Genomic DNA, 15,186 nt, shown 5'->3' with positions numbered 1-15,186 from the left:
ATGTCCTTCAAACAAAAAATTACAAGTGCTTATTTGGATGCGTCAGCACGCGCACATCCTCCCTTGGCACCTGACCCCAGCCCACCCCTGGTCCTAACACTCCGACCGGGGGGGGGGGGGGGAAGTGGGTGAGCCATTCACTGGTGTACTGGAGACACTACTTACAGTAGATGTAGCTGCCCCTAATAAATTGAACTCCATATGATTTATTTGACCCTGCATAGCAATTAAGGCATTGGTCTGTGCAGTACTGGCTTGATTTTGACCAAGAAGAGTTTCACTAAGGGTGGCAATATGACTATTGTGTTCCCGTAGGGCATTACTAATGTCTGCCAAACGAGTGTCCATGGTAGTAGCCATCCGGACTTGTGTTCCCACAGCAACACATACACTGGTGGTCAATTTTTTTGTATTGTATGTTTCCAATTTGATGGCTTTGCATTCCCATAAACTCTATCTGCTTACTTTTAAAATGATGCAAAGAGTTAGCTAATTCGGCTGCGGTAGTTGGTGTGTGGGGTGATTGTGTGGGAGGGGGTAGGTTGGGTGTCACCACAGTTGTTGCCTTAGCAGCCTGTGATGTTGTCATGATTTCTTCTTCAGGTGAAAAGGACTCCACTGGCTGAATAATGATTTCCATTTCGTCCGGCATCATTTGTGAAGATTCTGTGGGTTGCAGCCCTAGTTGTGATGTTCCTGTAGGTACAGATACATTGGTAAGTAATAAAGCATACTAGTGCAGTATATGTGCAGTTAGATGTTACTAAGGTGTTTTGAGGGTTATGTCACATAACAATGGGTATTATGTACTTACACATGTACCCCGTGACTTAATGTAAAATTGACATTGCTACTAAGTGTGATGGCTGGGTCTAAATACATTAATTTCCGTTGGTATGTAGCAGCAGAAGATGAATGTAATGTAGGATATTGTGTATGTGACATGGGTATGTGTACAGCCTCTGGATCACCACCAATTTGTCTGTTGCGTTGTGGTGCGGTAGCACTTCGGGATGGATAATCTGCAAAAGAAATGGTGGACAGCCGTTATACACCTTTGCATGGACAGCATTTATTACCAGCATGTTGATTTTTGATACAAATAACTACAAATACTCACAAGGGTGATGGGCAACACTATTTTTCCCCCCTTTGATTACAATCAATTTTTTACAATATAACTGACTGATATAATAAATATTTATTTAGCCTGTAAACTGGCCGCAAATCTGCTGTATGTAGGCGTTTAAGCTATATCAACATGGCACCTATGTTTGGGCAACAACTGGAGGGCCATGAGTTTGACACCGCTATTGTTGACCTATTCCATTTACAAGTAAACCTCAAAAGAGCAATGTACACCCATACCTACACATTAACATATACCATTAAACCATGTAAGTATTATTAAAAAACATTCGCATACAACAAAACACAGAGACCTTGGTATGTGTGAATACATTTTTACTCATATATGTGAAAAATAGTCTCCTTTTAGTGGGCCAAACATTTAGCATGTCCTTCAAACAAAAAATTACAAGTGCTTATTTGGATGCGTCAGCACGAGCACATCCTCCCTTGGCACCTGACCCCAGCCCACCCCTGGTCCTAACACTCCGACGGTGGAAGGGGTGAAGTGGGTGAGCCATTCACTGGTGTACTGGAGACACTACTTACAGTAGATGTAGCTGCCCCTAATAAATTGAACTCCATATGATTTATTTGACCCTGCATAGCAATTAAGGCATTGGTCTGTGCAGTACTGGCTTGATTTTGACCAAGAAGAGTTTCACTAAGGGTGGCAATATGACTATTGTGTTCCCGTAGGGCATTACTAATGTCTGCCAAACGAGTGTCCATGGTAGTAGCCATCCGGACTTGTGTTCCCACAGCAACACATACACTGGTGGTTAATTTTTTTGTATTGTATGTTTCCAATTTGATGGCTTTGCATTCCCATAAACTCTATCTACTTACTTTTAAAATTATGCAAAGAGTTAGCTAATTCGGCTGCGGTAGTTGGTGTGTGGGGTGATTGTGTGGGAGGGGGTAGGTTGGGTGTCACCACAGTTGTTGCCTTAGCAGTCTGTGATGTTGTCATGACTTCTTCTTCAGGTGAAAAGGACTCCACTGGCTGAAGAATGATTTCCATTTCGTCCGGCATCATTTGTGAAGATTCTGTGGGTTGCAGCCCTAGTTGTGATGTTCCTGTGGGTACAGATAAATTGGTAAGTAATAAAGCATACTAGTGCAGTATATGTGCAGTTAGATGTTACTAAGGTGTTTTGAGGGTTATGTCACATAACAATGGGTATTATGTACTTACACATATACCCCGTGACTTAATGTAAAATTGTCATTGCTACTAAGTGTGATGGCTGGGTCTGAATACATTAATTTCCGTTGGTATGTAGCAGCAGAAGATGAATGTAATGTAGGATATTGTGTATGTGACATGGGTATGTGTACAGCCTCTGGATCACCACCAATTGGTCTGTTGCGTTGTGGTGCGGTAGCACTTCGGGATGGATAATCTGCAAAAGAAATGATGGACAGCCGTTATACACCTTTGCATGGACAGCATTTATTACCAGCATGTTGATTTTTGATACAAATACAGGTTGAGTATCCCTTATCCAAAATGCTCAGGACCAGGAGAATTTTGGATAACGGATTATTCCGTATTTCGGAATATTTTAATATTTCAATGATGTATTTTGAAGTATCTTGCATTTATGCTGTATAAACACATAATATACACACACAAATATATTTTATTACCACATAAAATACACACAAATATATTTTATTTGTTCAAAAACAAGGTTTCAAAACGTGAAACAAAATGTGTGTACTATCTCAGCACTGAATTTGAATGCCAAGCAATCATTGTCTTGCACATATATAGTGCCAGTTACATATCATGTCCCCAGTGATGCTGTTACAAATGTCCCCAGTGAGTTTTTAGCAAAAAAAAAAATTTTTTTCACTTTCTGGAATGTCTGGTTTTCGGAATAATTCGGATAACGGATATTCGGATACGGGATACTCGACCTGTAACTACAAATACTCACAAGGGTGATGGGCAACACTATTTTCCCCCCTTTGATTACAATCAATTTTTTACAATATAACTGACTGATATAATAAATATTTATTTAGCCTGTAAACTGGCCGCAAATCTGCTGTATGTAGGCGTTTAAGCTATTTCAACATGGCACCTATGTTTGGGCCCACAGGCATGTTAATCTGTAACAAACACTGCTAAACTTTTGTCCAAAACCAGCAGTTGTGGAACTATATGGCCCAGCATTATCACCAAATTCTATCTCTGAGCATGCAATTAATGTAGAATGACCTTGCTGGGATATGTAGTTCCAGCAGCACTACTGTTATGCTAACATTACAAGAGAGCATTACAGTTATAAAACATTGCAATGTATGTTGTAGATAAAATGTGGGCACACTTTCCAGTTCTGGGTGACGTTGCTGGCCTATCTGTATCGTCCACATGGACGCCAGGAAGGACCTCTGGTGGGATGATACTCTTTAACTTTCTCTCATAGGAGGTGTATGAGACACGTTTGGGGCTTCCTCCTCCAGTCCGGGTAGCCTGCTTCAGCTCAGTGGCCATTTTGGTCTTCAGCAGCCTTTTAATATCGTTAAAACGTTTCTTGACATTTCTGATGATACATTTATGGTTGCTGACTGCGTTGATCGTCTGTGTTATGGCATTCCACATGGCCCTTTTGTGCTGTGCAGTGGTTCGGTTGCTATGTTTGCCCAGCAGCTGGTCATATACAGGGATAATTGCCCTGACTAGAGCGGCAAATGCACCTTCCGGCCACTTTGGGTTCGGACAATTTCTACCTCCCCCTTCAGCTCCTCTATGGCTATGTCCCCCTCCTCCTCCAGGGCAGTCTCAGCCTCCTCCTCACCTCCATCTTCATCCACCTCAGGCCAGTCGAGGTCAGAGATGTGGCCCTCTTGCAGCTCCTCCTGGGACTGTGTAGTGAAGAGGTCCTGTGTTAGGGTATGGGATGGGGATGCAAGAGGATTCTCTACCTCCTCCTGCTGGGCCTGCTCCTCCAGGGCCCGGCCTTGCTGTGGCCATGCTGCCTGCCACACTACTGCCTCTCCCTCTGAATGTGCTGGGTGTCAGCATTCCTCTGCTGCCTCTCACCCTGGCTCCTCTTGCGCTGCTGCTGCCTGTCTGTGGGTCACTGCTCCCTCCGCCACCACTACTTGCTGCCACTCTTCCTCTGCCAAGCATACATCCTCTCCTCTCCATCTCCTTACTCCCTATCAAATATTAAAATGGCACCAGTGCCCCTTTATATAGGGGGTGTGATGCATAATGGAGGGGACTTAGGTGGGCCAATAGGTTAGGGAGTTATTTGTCATGTGGAGGCAGAGTTGTAATTCGCACTCTGGTTGGCCCTAAACTCGCACATGATCGGTGGGACAAATCGCACTTTTATGTGTCATAATATCGCACCACATCGCATCTCTGCGCACTTTATCACACTTTTTAGCCGCATATTCACATCCCATTAAATATGTGAATTACATGGGAAAAATACGAATTTAAAAAGTGCAATGTGTGGCGCTATGGTGCAATTTCAAAAAGTGCGATAAAATCGCATTCTATTAAATGTCACCCTTGGATTCTTTTTTATCATTATACTGTACTCCAGATCAGTCAATGAGTGTCAATGCAAATTTAGTTGCTCTGTTTTCCAATACTGGGGTAGATGTATGAAGCAGCAATAATGGAGGAAAAGTGAGCCAGACGAGAAGTGGCCCATGGCAACCAATCAGCACTGAAGTAACATCTAAAATTTGCATAGTATAAAATTATACATAGCAGCTGATTGGTTGCCATGGGCCACTTCTCCACTGGCTCACGTCTCCTCCCTTATCGCTGCTTCATACATCTACTCCGTTGAGTGGTAATTCAAACCAGTATAAACTGTAGTGCATTTTAGTGCACAATTGATATTGTGCAGGCCAATACAGAATCCACTTTTAAAAGAATAACCAGCCACAATTGTAATTCCTTGTCTACTGCCAACTTACTCCTCGCAGCGCAGGTTCGGGCAACATAATGGGGCGGACCGGGCCCACCGACGTCATCGTTGTGGGCGGTTCCGGACAACGGCACTGAAGGGTGCGCACCTGGGCCGCGACGTCACTAAAGGGGCCGGCCCAGCCGCTGTCATCAGTAAAGGGGGCGGGCCTGGCCGGCACCATCGTGCAAGGGGGTGTGCTGGCCCCACCGAAGTCCCTGAGCTGCCGGGGAAGCGACGGGCATTGCAATCTACAGCGGCTTTCCCAGGCACACCGGCGAGACAGGCAGCAGGCTCTTTTAGCGGGGCGCTGCTGGAGGGGCAGGGCGCATTTTGCCCTTTAAAAATGGGGCTGGGCGCAGCTAAACAGCCTAGCGGGTACATTAATAACTATGGTACCGCAGACCCCACAGTGGCTTGGGGGAGCCAGCTCCGGCGGGGTCTGTGGGGAGCGCCGCTGCCAGGATGCTTTTGCACCTTGGTGCAGACAGTCTGCATACTCGCAGACACGTAACTAGTGCCACCGTGCCTCTTAAGTCTCCTTTCACGATCCGCCATCCTCCCTCCCTCCGCAGTAATGCTGTCTGTGTGTGCTGCTGACAATTAACACTCTGTCAGTCAGCCTGTGTGCAGTGTCTGGCGACTGCACTCCGTAGCACTGCTCTGCCTCATAACGATTGGATGGATAGTGTCCACGTAGGCGCTGCTGCTGAACTCCTGCACTGTCTTGTGTGTTCAGGAGCTCTGCAGCAACTACCACACGGACACATCCATCCAGGGGACTACACGCTGCCGCTGCTGGCACGGAGGGTTGCAAAATAATCTGTGCTGGAGGGGGTGATAGAAGCCTGAGGAAGCTGTGAAGGGGGGATTAAATTATCGAAAGGGAGCTGTGAGGTTGGTCTTTTTTTAATGCCACCCATCCTCTATAGCACGACCTTTTATGGTGTCCCCTGTATTTTTTTCTTGCTCTGCTCCTGGATATGTATATATGTCCCCCCTCCCCTCCTCCACCTAACCCTTTGTCCCTCCAATGGTGTATAATACAGTACTTTCTCATCTTTGCGGCCATTGCTTACGCTATGAGACTTATGTAGCACATGGCAAGCCATGACTGGGGTCCACGCCACCCTCCTGTGTCCATGCCACCATCTATTACCTTTAGTAATGTTGTGGCGAGCGAAGTGGAGCAAGCCATCGAGCCCAAAGCGCGGTGAGCGAAGCGAGCCCGCGAGGGGACAATTGTGATTCATGCAGTGGCTAACGTAACTGTCATAAGCGGTGGCCACAAAGATGAGGAAGTACCTATAATATTATCTCTCCTCCCCCTTTCCTGGCTTGACCTTAACCCAGCATACTTACATTCTGGAAATTGGTTCTGGATGTCGGTATTCCATCGTCGGCATCCTGATTTGTTTTGATGTTCTGGCTCTGGTGTTCTGACAGCAGTCAGGATGCTGGCATTGGTATACTGTACAATATCCTGACTGCCAGGATGCTGACCGCATCCCATATATAACAGGGATTATGATGTGTGGCATAATGTGTAATGGGCATTAGGATGTGTGACATACATAATGTGTAAAGGGCATTGCAGTGTGTAGAATAATATGAAATAGGCATCGCGGTGTGTGGCATATTGTGTAATGGGCATTACTCCTTGAAGCAAGGCTACACACCCTTTTTTTATAATACGCGCATTCTTTTTTTAATACCAATTGGAAGGGCACATTTTTACTGATCGCACTGGGAGTTATATTGCCTAGGTAAATTTGGGTCGATACAGTCTGTTTTTTTGTGAAAAATACCAAAATGTCATAAAAAATGGAAAATTTAGCAATTTTCAAAATGTTAAATTTTCTGCTTGTGAGACAAATAATCATACCACTCAAAATAGTTAATAACTAACATAGACCATATGTCTACTTTATGTTTCCATCATTATTTCAACCTCCTTTTAATTTTTTTGGACACTAGGAGGCTTAAAATATGAATAGCAAATTCTCAAATTTTCAAGAAAATTTCAAACACTGATTTTTTTAGGGACCAGTTCAGTTCTGATGTGACTTTGAGGGATTTGTATGTGAGACAACCCCATAAATGATGCCATTTCAAAAACTGCACCCCTCACAGTATTCAAAACAGCATTTTGGAAGTTTGTTAACCCTTTAGGTGTTTCACAGGAATTAAAACAAAGTGTAGGTGAAATTTCAAAATTTCATTTTTTTTGCAGATTTGCAATTTTAATACATTTTTCTAAGGAACACAGTAGATTTTACTAGAGAAATGTGACTAAAAATTGATTCCCCCAATTCTTTTGTTTTCATAAATATCCTATATGTGGCCCTAGTGTGCACGTTGACCAAACCACAGGCTTCATAATAGAAGGAGCACCTACTTGATTTTGGAGCCTCCTTTTTATGAGATTATTTTTTAGGCACCATGTAGGTTTCTAGGCACCATAAGATGCTAAAAGTTAGGAACCCCCCCACAAGTGACCCCATTTTGCAAACTACACCCCTCAGGGAATTCATCTAGGGCTATAGTGTACATTTCAAACCCCCAGGAGTTTCACCAATTGTGGTACAACTGGGCAGTGAAAATGAAAAATTAAATTTTTTACACAAAAATGCAGTTCTGGCTCAAAATTTTTCATTTTCACAAGGAATGAAGGAGACAAAGCACCCCAAAATCTGTGCCCCAATTTCTCCCGAGTACGGCAATGCCTCACATGTGACCAAAAAATACCATTTGGGTGCATGGCAGGACTCAGAAGGGAAGAAGTGATATTTGGATTTTGCAGCACAGATTCTGGTGGAATGTTGGTGGGTGCTATGTCGCATTAGCAAGACCCCCGAAGCACCAATACAGTGGAACCCCCCCACAAGTGACCCCATTTTGCAAACTACACCCCTCAGGGAATTCATCTAGGGCTATAGTGTACATTTCAAACCCCCAGGGGTTTCACCAATTGTGGTACAACTGGGCAGTGAAAATGAAAAATTAAATTTTTTACACAAAAATGCAGTTCTGGCTCAAAATTTTTCATTTTCACAAGGAATGAAGGAGACAAAGCACCCCAAAATCTGTGCCCCAATTTCTCCCGAGTACGGCAATGCCTCACATGTGACCAAAAAATACCATTTGGGTGCATGGCAGGACTCAGAAGGGAAGGAGTGATATTTGGATTTTGCAGCACAGATTCTGGTGGAATGTTGGTGGGTGCTATGTCGCATTAGCAAGACCCCCGAAGCACCAATACAGTGGAACCCCCCCACAAGTAACCCCATTTTGCAAACTACACCCCTCAGGGAATTCATCTAGGGCTATAGTGTACATTTCAAACCCCCAGGGGTTTCACCAATTGTGGTACAACTGGGCAGTGAAAATGAAAAATTAAATTTTTTACACAAAAATGCAGTTCTGGCTCAAAATTTTTCATTTTCACAAGGAATGAAGGAGACAAAGCACCCCAAAATCTGTGCCCCAATTTCTCCCGAGTACGGCAATGCCTCACATGTGACCAAAAAATACCATTTGGGTGCATGGCAGCACTCAGAAGGGAAGGAGTGATATTTGGATTTTGCAGCACAGATTCTGGTGGAATGTTGGTGGGTGCTATGTCGCATTAGCAAGACCCCCGAAGCACCAATACAGTGGAACCCCCCCACAAGTGACCCCATTTTGCAAACTACACCCCTCAGGGAATTCATCTAGGGCTATAGTGTACATTTCAAACCCCCAGGGGTTTCACCAATTGTGGTACAACTGGGCAGTGAAAATGAAAAATTAAATTTTTTACACAAAAATGCAGTTCTGGCTCAAAATTTTTCATTTTCACAAGGAATGAAGGAGACAAAGCACCCCAAAATCTGTGCCCCAATTTCTCCCGAGTACGGCAATGCCTCACATGTGACCAAAAAATACCATTTGGGTGCATGGCAGGACTCAGAAGGGAAGGAGTGATATTTGGATTTTGCAGCACAGATTCTGGTGGAATGTTGGTGGGTGCTATGTCGCATTAGCAAGACCCCCGAAGCATCAATACAGTGGAACCCCCCCCACAAGTGACCCCATTTTGCAAACTACACCCCTCAGGGAATTCATCTAGGGCTATAGTGTACATTTCAAACCCCCAGGGGTTTCACCAATTGTGGTACAACTGGGCAGTGAAAATGAAAAATTAAATTTTTTACACAAAAATGCAGTTCTGGCTCAAAATTTTTCATTTTCACAAGGAATGAAGGAGACAAAGCACCCCAAAATCTGTGCCCCAATTTCTCCCGAGTACGGCAATGCCTCACATGTGACCAAAAAATACCATTTGGGTGCATGGCAGGACTCAGAAGGGAAGGAGTGATATTTGGATTTTGCAGCACAGATTCTGGTGGAATGTTGGTGGGTGCTATGTCGCATTAGCAAGACCCCCGAAGCATCAATACAGTGGAACCCCCCCCACAAGGGACCCCATTTTGCAAACTACACCCCTCAGGGAATTCATCTAGGGCTATAGTGTACATTTCAAACCCCCAGGGGTTTCACCAATTTTGATACAACTGGGCTGGGCAAATGAAAAATTACATTTTTTTACACAAAAATGCAGTTCTGGCTCAAAAGTTTTCATTTTCATAAGGTATGAAGGAGAAAAAGCACCCCAAAATCTGTGCCCTAATTTCTCCTGAGTATGGCAATGCCTCATATGTGACCAAAGAATACCAGTTGGGTGCATGGCAGGACTCAGAAGGGAAGGAGTGATTTTTGGATTTTGCAGCTCAGATTCTGGTGGAATGAATGGTGGGTGCTATGTGGCATTAGCAAGACCCCCGAAGCACGGTGAAATGATGAACCTAATAATCCATAGATGTGTGGTATATTTTAAAACACTCCTTTATACATAGGCCGGGTTTGTCGGGGCAAGTTTCACAGTGGAAAATAGTATCCTTTCTTATTCCCTTTTTATAGCAAACTTTGCACCTTTTTTGTGTCCTGCCCTTTTTTGCAGTGGAGGGGATTTCGTTAGGAAAAGGCTGCCCTGGTACAATACGGGGGCCAGTACTAGAAGTACTGGGGCCCTCTGCCTGCTGGTTCCCAAATATTAGGCCCTTTATGACTTCCTCTTGAAAGTGCATAAATGTCCCCCTCTGGCTGGTAGAACGGAATAGCACGTAAGCGTTATACAGTGCCATCTGGATGATATACACGGCCAGCTTGTACCAGATTTTTGTTTTCCGCAGGGCACTGTACGGCTTCAGTACCTGATCTGAAAGATCCACTCCGCCCATGTACTTATTGTAATCTAGGATACAATTAGGTTTTGAGGTGTGGGTACTGGTACCTCGTACAGGGACGGAGGTGGTACTGTCTCCCTGAATTGTTGTCAGTATAAGGACATCCCTCTTGTCCTTATATTTGACCAACAACATATTTTCGGTGCATATTCCCCTGCTTTCACCCCTTCTCAGTACTTGGGCAATGTGCGTTTTTGGGAGGCCTCTTTGGTTCTTGCGCACAGTACCGCAAGCTGCTGTACCTCTTGAACCAAGGGCCTTAAACAGGGGGATGCTAGTCTAAAAGTTATCCACATAGAGGTGATAACCTTTATCCAGGAAGGGGTGCACTAAATCCCAGACAATTTTTCCACTAACACCTACGAGGGAGGGGGGACATTCTGGCGGTTCAATTCTTGAATCCTTCCCTTCATATACCCTAAACCTGTGGGTGTACCCTGAGGTGCTTTCACACAGTTTATACATTTGTATGCCATACCTTGCCCTCTTACTGGGAAGGTACTGGTGGAATTTAACCCTTCCTTTAAAATGTATAAGCGACTCGTCGATACAAATAAATTTTTCAGGGATGTACAACTCTGCAAATTTGGCACTGAAATGATCAATGACCGGCCTGACTTTGAATAGCCGGTCAAAGGTGGGATCATCTCTGGGTGGGCACTGTGCATTATCGGTGTAATGTAAAAATTTAAGGATTGTCTCAAAACGAGTCCGAGTCATGGCCATACGGTAAAGTGGGGTGCTGTACAGAACATCTGTACTCCAATATTGCCTAATTTCTGGCTTTTTTACTATGCCCATATGTAACACCAGACCCCAAAACGTCATTATCTCTACTGCATCTACAGGGGTCCACCTAGCAAATGATGACGTGGGGTTTTGAGCAATAAACTGCTGGGCATATAAATTACTTTGGTCCACCATTAAATTTATAAAATCATCAGAGAAAAATTATTTGAAAAAGTCAATTTCTCTGAGACCTGTTGAATCAAATTGGATTCCTGGGATGGCCAAAAACTCAGGAACCTGGGGCTCTAAATTGTCTGGTGGTGGGGTCCATACGGGATCAATCATTTGGGGGGGGGTCTCAGCTGCTCTACGGGGGCGTCTTTGAGGGGGTCCCTCATCACTAGAGGAGGAAGATGAGGTTTAGACGAATCCTTCAAATTCCCCGCTTGCATCACTGGCTGTGTCAGAGTCAGAGGCAAGCATGGCATATGCCTCCTCCGCTGAATACATTCTTCTGGATGACTGGGATGACATTTGGGATGACATTTGGGATGACATTTTTATTTTTGTGTTTCTGTAAGTGTAATGTTTCAACACGTGTATAGTGTAGGGGGGGTACAAACTTTATTTCAACACGGGGGGTATGTAGTGTGTAGTGTGTATGTAGTGCAGAAAAAAAAATACTTTATACAGGAATTTGATCCCAATAAAAAAAAATTTTTTTATATCAACCCTGTGCCAAAAATGCTGTTCAGTGATGTATGTCACTGATCAGCGCTCAGCGGCCACAGGACACCCACAAAAGCAACGTGGGTGTAAAAACAAAACCCCACTGCACTCTCCAAAAAAAAAACAATTTAAAAAAACTGCAGAAAAAAAATTATATCAACCCTGTGCCAAAAATGCTGTTCAGTGATGTATGTCACTGATCAGCGCTCAGCGGCCACAGGACACCCACAAAAGCAACGTGGGTGTAAAAACAAAACCCCACTGCACTCTCCAAAAAAAAAAACAATTTAAAAAAACTGCAGAAAAAAAATTATATCAACCCTGTGCCAAAAATGCTGTTCAGTGATGTATGTCACTGATCAGCGCTCAGCGGCCACAGGACACCCACAAAAGCAACGTGGGTGTAAAAACAAAACCCCACTGCACTCTCCAAAAAAAATAAACTGCAGATCAGTGATGCAGTGATGCAACACTGATTAGCAGTGAGGGGCAGCAGGCACACAACTGTGGGTGCAACCTGACAGGGTATATATAAAAAAAAAAACCTGGACCCCAAAAAAGGTGCTGATCACTTAGTTTATACTGATCAGCACAAAAGGGGGGGGCAGCAGGGGGGGCAGCAGTCAGTTGCACAGGCAGCACAACCTTTGGTGCAACTGACAGGTATATATATATATTAAAAAAAAAAACCCTGCACCCCCAAAAAGTTGCTGATTAGCACAGATATACTGATCAGCACAAAAGGGGGGGCAGCAGACACAAAATATAGCACTCTCTATCACTCTCTCTCACTATCTCTCACTATCTGTGACTCTATGACACTGCAGCAGCAGCACACAGGAAGTCACAAGATCCAGGAAGCATCCAGCTGCTGGCAGCATGCTACCAGCGGTGATCAGGTAAGTATCAGGCAAGGATCAGGTCAGTATATCACGACAGATTGGCACGGTGACCGCTCTGCACGCAATTCCAGACCGGAATGGCGTCTGCAGCGCAGTCACCATTAATTTAAATCACGCGCCATGGCTGTGATTGGTCCGTCGGTCCGACGGACCAATCACAGCCTTGGGGGCAGGTGGGGTGAGGTGTGGTCATCACCGGTGACCCCCTCACGCCCCCTCCCACCCGGCGGTGATTGATCCCTGTGTTACCGAGCGTCTGATTCGCCGGTAACACAGGAAAACGCTGCGACTGGCTGTTCACATTGAACAGCCAATCACAGCGATCGCCGACGGGGGGGAGGCATCGCCGCCCCCCCTGGGCATGCAGGGACATGTCTGCTGTCAGGGACAGCAGACATGTTTAAACTGTCACCGCGTCTATAGACGCGGTGACAGTTTAAAGTCATGACGTATATATACGTCATGTGTCGGGAAGTACATCCTGGCCATGACGTATATATACGTCAAATGTCGGGAAGGGGTTAATATTCTGCAGATTTTAATTTATTTAATATTTTATCTTTTTATACCCTTACTGCCATTGATTCATTAAATATAGACTACTTTGGAAGGACAAAATAAAAGCAAGAACATTGTTGAAACGCAGGAGCGTTCCAAATTGTACTTCCGGGTATGAAAGAAAATGAATCCTGCATGGGGATCGTTTCTGTCCGTAAAGTAAAGCCTCCTCTATCAAATGGAACGCAAGATGCGCTCCACATCACGCTACTCACTTGGGAAGCCGGATAGGATGCTGGTTCCCAGCAAATGGAATGCAAAATGCGTTCCATATGACACTTCCGGACCTGAAGAGAGAGGGAGACGGCGGCAGCACCTGTAATCAATTGTGGAAAGTAGAAGGGGTATAAATATAAGTCCAATGCACCTAGTCACCAAGCCTCTGATGAAGGACAATAAGTCCGAAATGCATTAGGCTCAGTAACGGTGGAGGATTGTGGAGCCGGCACCCTCTCCCTCACTCTCCCTATATTCAATCTTGGGACCTGATGCGGATGGCTTAAACCTGGTGGGACAGGAATACTTTACCACAATCGGTGGTTATATGCTTTTTATCCTGTTTGTTTGTAAATGTCCTGCAAGACTAATAAATTGTTATATTTTAAATCGTATTGCACTATGTTTGGCAATGTTTTTTGTTTTATCAGGATAACACCCTGGTATACAAATTGATTGGACATCAGACACGCCATAAAACCACTTGAATTTGAGTGTAAATATATTTTATTATGTATTTTATTTAAGTGAATCGATCACCTAAGCGCCCATATACACCATATTTCAACTATTGTGTGCCCCCAGGCGGCTAAAGCCCGTTTCCATTGCCTCCACGAGTTACACTACTGATTCTATGTAGAGATATTCCTTGCTGACTCAGGGCCTGATTCACAAAAGCAAAATATTTTTCAAATGGACAAAATGCAGGTGGGGCAGATGTAACATGAGCAGAGAGTTAGAACTTGGGTGGGGTGTGTTCAAACTGAAATCTAAATTGCAGTGTAAGATTAAAGCAGACAGTATTTACCCTGCACAGAAAAAAAATAACCCAAATCTGACTCTCTCTGCACATGTTACATCTGCCCCACCTGCAGTGCACATTTTGCCCATTTTGGGAAAGATTTTGTTTTTGTGATCAGGTCTGAATCAGGCCGTCCATTTGTTTGTTTTTTGATAATGTTGACCCTGACCTGTTTCTGTCTTACATGTTTGGGTACTTATTTCCTAGCACGGCGCGTGCGATCAAGAGTGTATCCATCGGGTCCAAAAAAATTGCGTTGATCGCATCGCATGCAACCAAATCGCATGCGATGCGATCGACGCAATTTTTATATTGGAATCAATGTGAAATGGTCCCTGAGACCCGATTTTACATTGGCTCCAATGTTAAATGGCCCCCAGACCCCAATTTTTATTGTTTCCCAACCCTGATGGGTCAAATGCCCCCCATTGTTAACACGACCCCGCGATCAACGCCAACCCGAAGCGTGGCGAGCGCAGCGAGCCCACGAGGGGCGGTGGTACGCGTCCTCCGACCTTTTCATACCCCCACTATCCACGTCGGCGTGGAGTTGATGCTATATACTTCACAGGTATTACGCGTCCCCTTGCTGCGCTCGCCACACTATATAAAATCAATTCCACGCCGACGTGGATAGTGGGGGTATGAAAAGGTCGGAGGACGCGTACCACTGCGCTCGCCACGCTTCGGGTTGACGTTCATCGTGGGGTGGTGTTAACAATGGGGGGGGGGGGGGGGGGGCATTTGTCATGTCAAATACCCATACGGGTGGCTATACAATGAAAAATCGGGTCCATTGGCCCACTTAACATTGTTCCCTGTGTAAAATCGCGTCCATCGCATCGGTTGCATCGCATGCCTTAACTTAAGGCATGCAATGGACGCGATGGACG

General features: G+C 44.7%; 1 protein-coding gene across 1 annotated transcript in view; it reads left to right on the top strand.

Annotated features, from left to right (window-relative positions):
- The first annotated feature begins 603 nt into the window (after positions 1–603).
- RTTN (rotatin) overlaps positions 604–15,186 on the top strand; it is a 206,338-nt gene continuing 191,755 nt past the window's right edge. Inside the window, exons 1-2 of the mRNA XM_083187719.1 lie at positions 604–716; positions 2,116–2,228. The gene's annotated coding sequence lies outside the window, so the exon portion shown is untranslated. The remainder of the gene's footprint in view (positions 717–2,115; positions 2,229–15,186) is intronic.

The sequence above is a fragment of the Crinia signifera genome, chromosome 5, assembly GCF_055691185.1.
Source record: "Crinia signifera chromosome 5, ASM5569118v1, whole genome shotgun sequence".
Lineage (NCBI taxonomy): Eukaryota > Metazoa > Chordata > Amphibia > Anura > Myobatrachidae > Crinia > Crinia signifera.
Note: the sequence above shows the minus strand (reverse complement) of the source record. Positions and strands in the feature narration are given on the sequence as shown.